Raw genomic sequence first — 10,653 nt, forward strand, 5'->3', positions numbered from 1 at the left:
TTCCTTACACCAGGCATTCCCAGCAGAGTCCCTCCATACATCAGGTGGCCCCAGCGAAGTCCCTCCTTACATCAGGTGCCCCCCCCAGCGGAGTCCCTCCTTACATCAGGCATTCCCAGCGGAGTCCCTCCTTACATCAGATGTCCCCAGCGGAGTCCCTCCTTACATCAGGTGCCCCCAGCGGAGTCCCTCCTTACATCAGATGCCCCCAGTGGAGTCCCTCTTTACATCAGGTGTCCCCAGGCAGTGGAGTCCCACCTTACATCAGGTGTCCCCAGACAGGGGAGTCCCTCCTTACATCAGGTGTCCCCAGGCAGTGGAGTCCCTCTTAAATCTGGTGTCCCCAGGCAGCAGAGTCCCTCTTACATCAGTTGTCCCCAGGCAGTGGAATCCCTCCTTACATCAGTGTCCCCAGTAGAGTCCCTCTTACATCAGGTGTCCCCAGGCAGTGGAGTCCCACTTACATTAGGTGTCCCCAGGCAGTGGAGTCCCTCCTTACATCAGGTGTCCCCAGGTAGTGGAGTCCCTCGTACATCAGGTGTCCCCAGGCAGTGGAGTCCCTCTTACATCAAGTGTCCCCAGGCAATGGAGTCCCTCTTACATCAGGTGTCCCCAGTGGAGTCCCTCCTTACATCAGTGTCCCCAGTGGAGTGCCTCTTACATCAGCAAGAAGGCATTCCCTCGAAATGCATCAGCCAGCAGGGGCCTCTGCATGGTCTCCCCTATGATCTGGAGATTGCTGGTCCCAGGACCATACAGCCAGTAAACTTTATTAATAACTTTTTCATAAAATAAACTTTATAATACATTTTATAATTAAACTTTGTAAATAACTTTTTAATAAACTTCATAATTAACTTTATAATAAATTGTATACGTAAACTTTATAAATAACTTTTTAATAAACGTGATAATACATTTTATAAGTAAACTTTATAAATAACTTTTTAATAAGCTTCATAAATAACTTTATAATAAATTGTATAGTTAAACTTTATAAATAACTTTTTAATAAATTTTATAAATAACTTTATAATACATTTTATAAGTAAACTTTATAAAAAACTTTTTAATAAACGTGATAATACATTTTATAAGTAAACTTTATAAATAACTTTTTAATAAACTTCATAAATAACTTTATAATAAATGTTATAATTAAATTTTATAAATAACTTTTTAATACATTTCATAAATAACTTTATAATACATTTTATAAGTAAACTTTATAAAAAATGTTTTAATAAACGTGATAATAAATTTTATAATTTAACTTTATAAATAACTTTTTAATAAACTTCATAAATAACTTTATAATAAATTTTATAACTAAACTTTATAAATAACTTTTTAATAAATTTCATAAATAACTTTATAATATATTTTATAAGTAAACTTTATAAATAACTTTTTTAATAAATGTGATAATACATTTTATAAGTAAACTTTACAAATAACGTTTTAATAAACTTCATAAATAACTTTATAATTCATTTTATAATTAAAACTTTATAAATAACTTTTTGATAAACTTTATAAATAACTTTAAAATAAATTTTATAATTAAACTTTATAAATAACTTTTTTAATAAATGTCATAAATAACTTTACAATACATTTTATAAGTAAACTTTATAAATAAATTTTTAAAAAACTTCATAAATAACTTTATAATACATTTTATAATTAAACTTTATAAATAACTTTTTAATAAACGTCATAAAAAAACTTTATAATTAATTTTATAATTATACTTTATAAATACATTTTATAATTAAACTTTATAAATAACTTTATAATCCCTTTTTTAAGTAAACGTTATAAATAACTCTTTAATAAACGTGATAATACATTTTATAAGTAAACTTTATAAATAACTTTTTAATAAACGTCATAAATAACTTTATAATACATTTTATAAGTAAACTTTACAAATAACATTTTCATAAACTTTATCAACAACGATACAATAAAACAGTGAGCAGCTCTTCAAAGTTCCCCCAAACAGGCTACAAGACGATCCAAGCCTGACCCCGCTGACAACACACAAATCACGTGACCAGCCCTGCAAACACAAGCTCCTCCTGCCGCCCCGCCCATCTCAAGCTGTCACCGCGAAGATCCCTCCTCTCCTCCCCGCCCCGCCCACCACCTTCCGGGGCTGTCATCGCGCAGCTCCCCGCCCACCCCGTGTCGTCACACCTTTCTTTCTTCCCCCTCCCCTCCCCTCCGCACAGGATCGGCGGAAGTGACGTCAGGCTGAGAGAGAAGCACTTCCCGTTGTAGAGATTCGGTGAAGAGAGGGAGAGAGAGAGAGAGAGGCTGGTCGGAGGTGGAGCGGCTGAGGGTGATTGGCGCCGCCTCTCCCGGGGACTTTGTGTCGGAGAGAAGACGGGTCCCGGCTAGGTGAGGCTGGTGGGAAGGGCTCGGTGACATTTGTTGTGAGGAGGGGGGTGCTTTGTGGGGTGGGGGTGGGGGACATTCCTGAGGGGGGTTGTGGAGTTAGGTGAGGTATAATGGGGGGGTCAATCTTTACAGGAGGGGGGCATTTGTTGTGTTCAGTTGGAGGAATGTGGGGGTGATTGGGGGGGTATTAGAGTGGGGGGAGGGGGAGGAAATCCTGACTGGAGTGGGGGGAGTGGGGGGGGGGGGGGGCTTCATCATCTATAGGCCTCCAATGTATTCACACAGATCAGCCAGAACATTATGACCAGTGTCAGGTGAAAGGAATCATATTGATTATCTCCTTACAATGGTATCAGAAAGTGTGGTGGGATGTATTAGGCAAGTGAACATGTTATCCCTGAAGTTGATGCGTTGAAAGCAGAAATATTGCAGATTGCTGTGTATGGGGGGGGGCTGCTGACCCGTGTCCTCAGCCAAAACGTGCCTACAGTGGTCACGTGATCACCAGAACCGGACCGCGGAGCGATGGAATAAATGTGGCCTGGGGTGAGGAATCACGTTTTGGCCGGATGGGTCACTGAGGAATAGACGGCTCCAGGATGGGAAGAAGAAGACACAAGTGTGATGATTTGGGGTGATGTACACAACGACACGTACCACCTACCTAACCATTGTTACTGGCCCAGTACACCCCATTCATGGGACCCGCATTCCCCTGACGGCGGGGGGGGGGCCTCTTTTCAGCAGGATAATGCACCACACTGCAAAAACAAAAAAATGGTTCAAGAATGGAATCGAGGAACTCAATAACAGGTTTAACTGCTTGCTGCCCCCAGGCCCACCGTCAAATGACGGCGGGGGCGGGGCGCCTCTCGTTCTGGGAAGAGGCCCCCCCTATCATATGATGGCGTCCCAGAACGGCCGTCTCTCGTGCGCCCGCGGGGGGGGGGGGGGGGCGAGCGGCGGCCGCTCCGTGTTGCTAGGACGCGGCGCGACCCCCGATCTCTGTAGAGAGCCGCGTCCGCGGCTCTTTAACCATGTGATCTGCTGTGTCCAATCACAGCCGGTCACATGTAAACACGGAGATGCCGGTAATCAGAGTGTGTGGCGAGGAGAGCCGATCATGCAGGGGAACATCTAGGAATGTGATCTGTGCCCTGATTACAATATAGCAATACAGTGTCACCAATCAGTGCCCGCCAATGCCAGCAATCAGTGCCCATTAGCGATGCCAGTCAGTGCTGGCAATCAGTGCCGCCTATCAGTACTGTCGATCAATGCCCATCAGTATCGCCAATTAGTGCCCATCGTTGCCACCTAACAGTGCCTATCAGTCCTCATCAGTGCCCATAAGTACGGCATGTTAGTGGTGCCACCTCATCAATGCCCACCAGTTCAGCCTATCAGCACACATGAGTGAAGGCGAAAAATTTCTTAGTTACAAAATTTACTGACAGAAAAAAGTAAACATTTTTTTTTTTCAAAATTTCTCATCCTTTTTTTTTTTTTTTTTTTTTTATAAAAAAACCCAGCAGTGATTAAATACCACCAAAAGAAAGCTCTATTTGTGTGAAGAAAACGATAAAAAATCTGTTTGGGTACAGCGTAGCACAACCGCGCAATTGTCATTTAAAGTGCGACAGCGCTGAAAGCTAAAAAAAATGGCCTGTGCAGGAAGGGGATGTAAGTGCCCCCCGGTAGGCAAATGGGTAAAGCGGAGTTCCACCCAGAAATGGAACTTCCACAGATCGGATTCCTCCCACCCCCACATATGGCACCTTTCAGGGGGGAGCGGATACCTGTCAAATCCAGGTATCTGCTCCCGCTTCCGGGGGAAAGATCACCACACTTTGTGCAGCGAACTACACCATGTCCGGCCCCTCCTCCTTTCCCCTCCCCCGCTGCCTTCTGGGAGACACACAGGTCCCAGAAGACAGCAGGGACCGTTCAGAACACGCAGCGCGACTCGCGCATGCGCAGTAGGGAACAGACTGTGAAGTTGCAAAGGCTTCACTTCCTGTTTCCCTTAGTAAGGATGCCGGCGCCTGTACCCGGAGCCGAGGGACGGGTCGGCTTCGGGTGTCGACATTGCGGGCTCCCTGGACATGTAAGTGTCCTAATATTAAAAGTCAGCAGCCACAGTATTTGTAGCTGCAACTTTTTATTTTTTTTTATTCCCCCAGGCGGATCTCCCGCTTTAAGGTGTTGACTTGGCCTCCAAATTCTTCAGATCTCAATCCAATCGAGCCACTGTGGGATGTGTTGGAAAAACATGTCCGATCCCTGGAGGCCCCACCTCCCCAATTTATAGGACATAAAGTGATATTAAAGTCTCTTATTTTTGGTTAATAATAAACATGTTATACTTACCTGCTCTGTGTAATGGTTTTTCACAGAGCAGCCCCGATCCTCTTCTTCTTGTGTCCCCCGCCGGTGCTCCTGGACCCTCCCTTCTGCCAACCCCCCCCCCCCCACAGCAAGCAAGTTGATTTGGGGGCACCCACCAAACCCAACTGCTGCTCTCTGTGACCATTTAGACACGAAGCCGCAGTTCAGCCCCACCCCCTCTCTCTTCTCATTGGTTCACTGACTTTGATTGACAGCAACTGGAGCCGATGGCAGAGCTGCTGTGTCTCAGCCATTTAGGAGGGAAAGTCCCGGACAGCCGGGTCTCTTGTGCAACATTGATGGATAGAGACGGGGTTCAAGTAAGTATTAGGGGGTGGGGCCTGCTGCACTAGCGCATGCGCAACCTGCTGTGAAGCCACAAGATGTCATAGCCGGGTGCCCACACTTGTGATGCTGGAGCCGGGGAGAGGAGCGAGGCCTTCGGGGCGGCCGACTTTTTGCCGACTTTTTATAAACACGGAAACGGCTGGAACTTTTTAAAGAGGAGCTCCAGTCTCGGCAAGAAAAAAAATGTAAAAAATTAAGTCAGCCACTACAAATACTGTAGCTGCTGATTAATATAAAAACACTTACCTGTCTAGGGATCCCACGATGTTGGCACCCTGAGCCGATTTGTCAGCTTCGGGTGCAGGCGCCGGCATCTTGGGTAAGGGAAACCTAGGCTTCACTGCCGGTTTCCTACTGCACGTGCGCGGGTGGCGCTGCGCTTTCTGAATGGGCCAACTGTCTTCTGGGACCTTGTGTGCCTCCCAGAAGGTGGCTGAGCCAGAAATACTTGTAGATCGATGCAGTGATCTTACCTGGAAGTGGGAGCGGATACCTGTCAGAACCAAATGTGGCAGTAAAGGGGGAGAAGGGTGCAAAGAAACAGAGTGTCCCCTTTTGGGTGGAGCTCCGCTTTGAAGCCGTGTAAAGGCTAAAATCTTTTGTGTACTACTTCTGCTCCCCCCCAATAATTACCTGAGCCCCCTCTCAATCCAGCAATGTACACGGGAGCCTCAGCTGTCCCTGGGTCTCTCTCTTCTCATTGGCTTGGACAGCACTGAGAGCCAGTAGCTGTCAATCAGTCAGCTAGCCAATCGGGGGATAGAGGGGGCGGGGCCGGGTCGGAGCGTGGTGTCTGAATGGACACCGGGAGCTGTGACCTGGCTCGGGTGCCCCCATAGCAAGCACCTTGCTATGGGGGCACTAAACAGGATGGAGGGGCCAGGATCACAGAAGAGGAAATCCGAGAAGAGGAGAATTTGGGCTGCTCTGTGGAAATGTTAAGGAAAGGGGGGGGGGGGGATTTTGGGACTTTAAATGAGGTATATGGTCAAACGCGCATACGCCTTCATCCCTATTAATCGTTAAAAAAGGGGGGGGGGGGGGATTTGGGACTTTGAGTGAGATGTGCGTTAGACAAAAATAAATACATTTATTATTATGAAGAGCTGATGGGCATATAATAGACAAATGTGAAAATTCCATTATTGCACATGATACATAAAATCAAAGACTTTTTGACATTTCTTTGATTTTATGTATCATGTGCAATAATGGAATTTTCACATTTGTCTATTATATGCTCATCGGCTCGTCATAGTCCGCCATGTCCCATGTTTATTTATATGAATACATTTTCTCATTATTGTGCAATTTATTTATTTTTGTCTAATTCACATCTCACTCAGTCTCAACCCCCCCCCCCCCCTTTTTAACGATTAATAGGGATGGAGGTGTATGCTCGTTTGACCATATACCTAATTTAAAAGTCCCAGATCCCTCTTTGCTCCTGGCCCCTCCATCCTTTTTAGTGCCCCCATAGCAAGCTGCTTGCTATTGGGGCACCCGAGCCGAGGGTCACAGCTCCCAGTGTCTATTCAGATACGGCGCTCCGACCTGGCCCCGCCCCCTCTACCCCCTGATTGGCTAGCTGACTGATTGACAGCTATCGGCTCTCACTGCTGTCTAAGCCAATGTTGCTGTATAAGCTCACTCTGCAAATGTTTGCCTTGTTTACATGGGCAGAGCTCTGTTCTGTGTTTCTCCTCGCCGATCGGCGGGTGCCAGCGGACATCCATTGGCCGGCACCCCGCTGATTGGCTTGGACTGTGTGGGATCACAGCACAGCTGCGGCATGTACCCCCTATGGGGAAGTGCCAGATCACATACTAGGTACGTGATCCGGCATAGGAGGGCCGCTCTGCCGCCGTATAAATAAGTTATGTGGTCGGCATGCCGTTATAGCAGAACTACACCTGAACAACACAAACAAAAAACAATATTTAAGTCATTTTTAATACTCCAAAGTAAACTCCCACCATCTATTCATGCCTCCATGCGCCATCTTGAGTAAGGGCAGATGATTCATGTAGCATATACTTCCTGGACTCCATTTGTCCTTCGCTCAGCCATGCAGGCAGGGATGTGCTTAGCTGACAACCCCCCCCCCACCCCCCCACCCAATGGTACCTGGGATGTTTGATGTTATTTGCCTAGGCCTGGAAACCAGGAAGTAACTAAAGAAATGTAAAAAAAAAAAAAGTTTAAAACAAGTGAATACTATATACTTTCCTATTTATATACTAATGCTAGCAGCAAAAGGATTACAAATAGTCAATGATGATTGAGTGAGCAAAGTTCCATTATAAAGTGGTCATAAACTGTTGGGTGCTTTTTTTTTTTTTCCCTGACTTGCCACGTAAAGTCATAATGTGAAACTCGCCTGAAAACGAAGCATTCCAGCAATGCGCTATCATTTTTTGTGTCTCTCCTCACACGAGTACAGAGAAGTCTAGGTACTTCATTCCGATGAGGAACACACAAAGCATCCAATGTTGGTAAGACCTTTGTGCAGGTTTGTGGATCTGTCCTCCAGTTGTATGGTTGAAGTAGTCCAGCATTTCATACAGGATAAAATCTGAGAATTTTTTGTTTTTGTTTGTTTTTTGGATAGTTTTTATTAAATTCTCAACATAGTACCGTATATACTCGAGTATAAGTTGACCCGAATATAAGCCGAGGCACCTAATTTTACCACAAAAAACTTATTGACTCGAGTATAAGCCTAGGGTGAGAAATGCACAGCTACTGTAAATGGAAAAGAGGGTCAACAATGCCCATTTGCGGCCTCACTGTGCCCATTTGCAGCCATAGGTCCCCCGAACTTCAAACTCGGTAGTTAAGGGTTCCTAGATCTCCCCTAGCTGCAGCCAAAATTTGGGGTCTCTGCACCCAAAGGTTCCCAAAATGACATTGCTGCAGATGGACACAGTTGACCGACTTTGGGGCCCCGTATCTCGGGGCCACTTAGTGCTAGGAACCCCAAATTTGGTGTACAAAGCCAGTGGAACTAGCACCACAATATATCCAAAGGGGTTCCCAGCACCAAGTGGCCCCGAGATGCAAAGCCCCAAAAATCGGTTCAGAAAATGTCAAACACTTTTCTGCAGCAGAGAATGACATTTTCCGAACTGATTTTGAGGCCCTGTATCTCGGGACCACTTGGTGCTAGGACCCCCAGCTTTGGATATATTATGGTGCTAGTTCCACTGGCTTTGTACACCAAATTTGGGGTACCTAGCACTAAGTGGCCCCAAGATACAGGGCCCCAAAGTCAGTCAACTGTGTCCATCTGCAGCAATGTCATTTCAGGAACCTTTGGTGTGCAAACCCAGAAGAACTAGCACTACAACATATCCAAAGCTGGGGTTCCTAGCACTAAGTGGCCCTGAGATACGGGGCCCCAAATTCAGGTTCAGAAAATGTCAAGCACTTTTCTGCAGCAGAGAATGACATTTTCCGAACCGACTTTGGGGCCCCGTATCTCGGGGCCACTTAGTGCTAGGAACACCAGCTTTGGATATGTTATACTAGTTCCACTGGGTTTACACACCAAATTTGGGGTTCCTAGCACCAAGTGGCCCCAAGATACGGGGCCCCAAAGTCGGTTCGTAAAATGAAATTTTTTGCTGCAGAAGAGTGCTTGACTCGAGTATAAGCCGAGGGGGGCATTTTCAGCACAAAAAAATGTGCTGAAAAACTTAGCTTCTACTCGAGTATATAAGGTACATAGTGGACCCCCCCCCCCCCCAAAAAAAAATAAAAAAATATTAAAACGATATTTTCACAAAAAATACACTAAAATCATTACTAGCAGAAGCAAATGCAACCCAACTTACCAAATTTCTGCTGAATCTAAGGCTCCATGCACACTGAAGCTCATAAACGGCCTATTTTGGGAGTTTGGGCGTTTTTTTTTTTTTTTTTTTTTAACAGCCCATAAACTCCCCTCTATGTTATCCAATGTGTCCATGCACACATGGACATTTTTGGATGTTTATCTACAGTGGAGTTGATGGGCTGTTTTCTGAACGTCATAAAATCGCGTTCTGATAAACGTTGATAAACATTCAAAAACGTGGCTCACCAGCGTTTTTGAATGTTTTTGATGCATTGAAAAGAAAAAAAAAATTTCCGAAAAACACTAACGAAAGCTATTGCAAAACCGTTAAACGTTGAAAGACTCACTGCAAAGCTACTGGCGTTTTTATAACGTTATTTTAACGTCCAGTGTGCATGGAGCCTAAAAGATGAAACTGTAATGGGGTCTTGGGGCTCCTTCACATGGGTTGTCTGTACAGTGTGAATCATCATTTTTTTAAAAAAAATTTTTTATGCAGCTATTGCTGTGTGCAGACAGTCTGTTGCGCTATAGGGATGCAGCAGCTGTATGAACGCAGCCGTAGGTCCTAATTTGACAGGCATGGGGGTGCAGGTGTATCGCCCCCAACACTGAAAGTAGTGTGCGTTTGGGGCCACTCACCCACACCTGCCAACTTATCAAATTGGGACCTGCAGCTGAGTTCATCCAGCCGCCTTCATGTTCCTGGACGCAGGGATATCCAAACTACGGCCCTCCAGCTGTTGCAGAACTGCACACACATCCCATGAGGCATTGTAAAACTCTGACATTCACAGACATGACTATGCATGATGGGAATTGTAGTTCCTGAACACCTGGAGGACCGCAGTTTGGATATCCCTGTCCTAGAGTAACAGACGGCTCCCACCGCACAAACAGACTTATTCAAACTGAACCCACGTGAACGAGCCTTTTGTTTTTTATCTAAAAATTTTTTTTAGATAATTTTTTACTATTTTTAAAAGTTTTTTTTTTTGCAATTTGTAAAAAATGTTTTAGTATTTCTATTTTGAAACTATTTTTTACAATGCTATTGCGGGGTCTTGGGTCAAATATCAGGGGTCTAAACCCTAAATCGGGGCAGAAGGGTGGCCTGGGCACACAACTCTGGAAATCAGATTTGGCCTGTGTGTGTGCAGGAACAATGCCCTGTTTGTCTCTCTCTGCAGCAGCTGAAAGCCTGCAGGAGGTAGAAGAGTAGAAACCATCTTTTAGCTGCTGCAGAGAACCACACAGGGCATTGTTCCTGTAATTGCCCCCCTCCCCCGACCACATTTGATTCCCCCTGCTGTCCAGACCCCTCTCCGTACAGGAAGACCAGTGGTACCCCTCTTATTGGCAGCCCTGGTTAGTGGTTTCTGTCTTCGCTGCTGCACCTAGACAAAAGGGTAGGACAGACAGTTTGAAAGAGGGTGGTGGGAGGGTGTCTAGTAGGGTGAGCCCAGAAGTGACCTCACCAGTACTACTTTATCAAGAATTCTGGGCGTGGAAGGATTGTAGATAGGTGCAGTTAGAGACTTTTGATCCAGGTACATCATGCTGCAAGACATTTTTGGTAGAAATCATGTAAGTTGTCTGTTAATTCCTCCATTGCCCTCCTATGATTAAGTTGACTGACCCACTCCTAGATATGCGGGATAGTCGTCAATCTC

At 45.2% G+C, this 10,653-nt stretch overlaps 2 protein-coding genes across 2 annotated transcripts in view; both read left to right on the plus strand.

The window, feature by feature from the left end:
* The window catches only part of NCKIPSD (NCK interacting protein with SH3 domain), a gene marked incomplete in the record, with an annotated part of 558,334 nt that overhangs the window by 284,364 nt on the left and 263,317 nt on the right, over positions 1-10,653 (plus strand).
* The window catches only part of LOC141102820 (E3 ubiquitin-protein ligase ARIH2-like), a gene marked incomplete at its 3' end in the record, with an annotated part of 36,423 nt that continues 27,991 nt past the window's right edge, over positions 2,222-10,653 (plus strand). Inside the window, 1 exon segment of the mRNA XM_073591844.1 lies at positions 2,222-2,406.

This window comes from Aquarana catesbeiana, linkage group LG07, assembly GCF_042186555.1.
Source record: "Aquarana catesbeiana isolate 2022-GZ linkage group LG07, ASM4218655v1, whole genome shotgun sequence".
Lineage (NCBI taxonomy): Eukaryota > Metazoa > Chordata > Amphibia > Anura > Ranidae > Aquarana > Aquarana catesbeiana.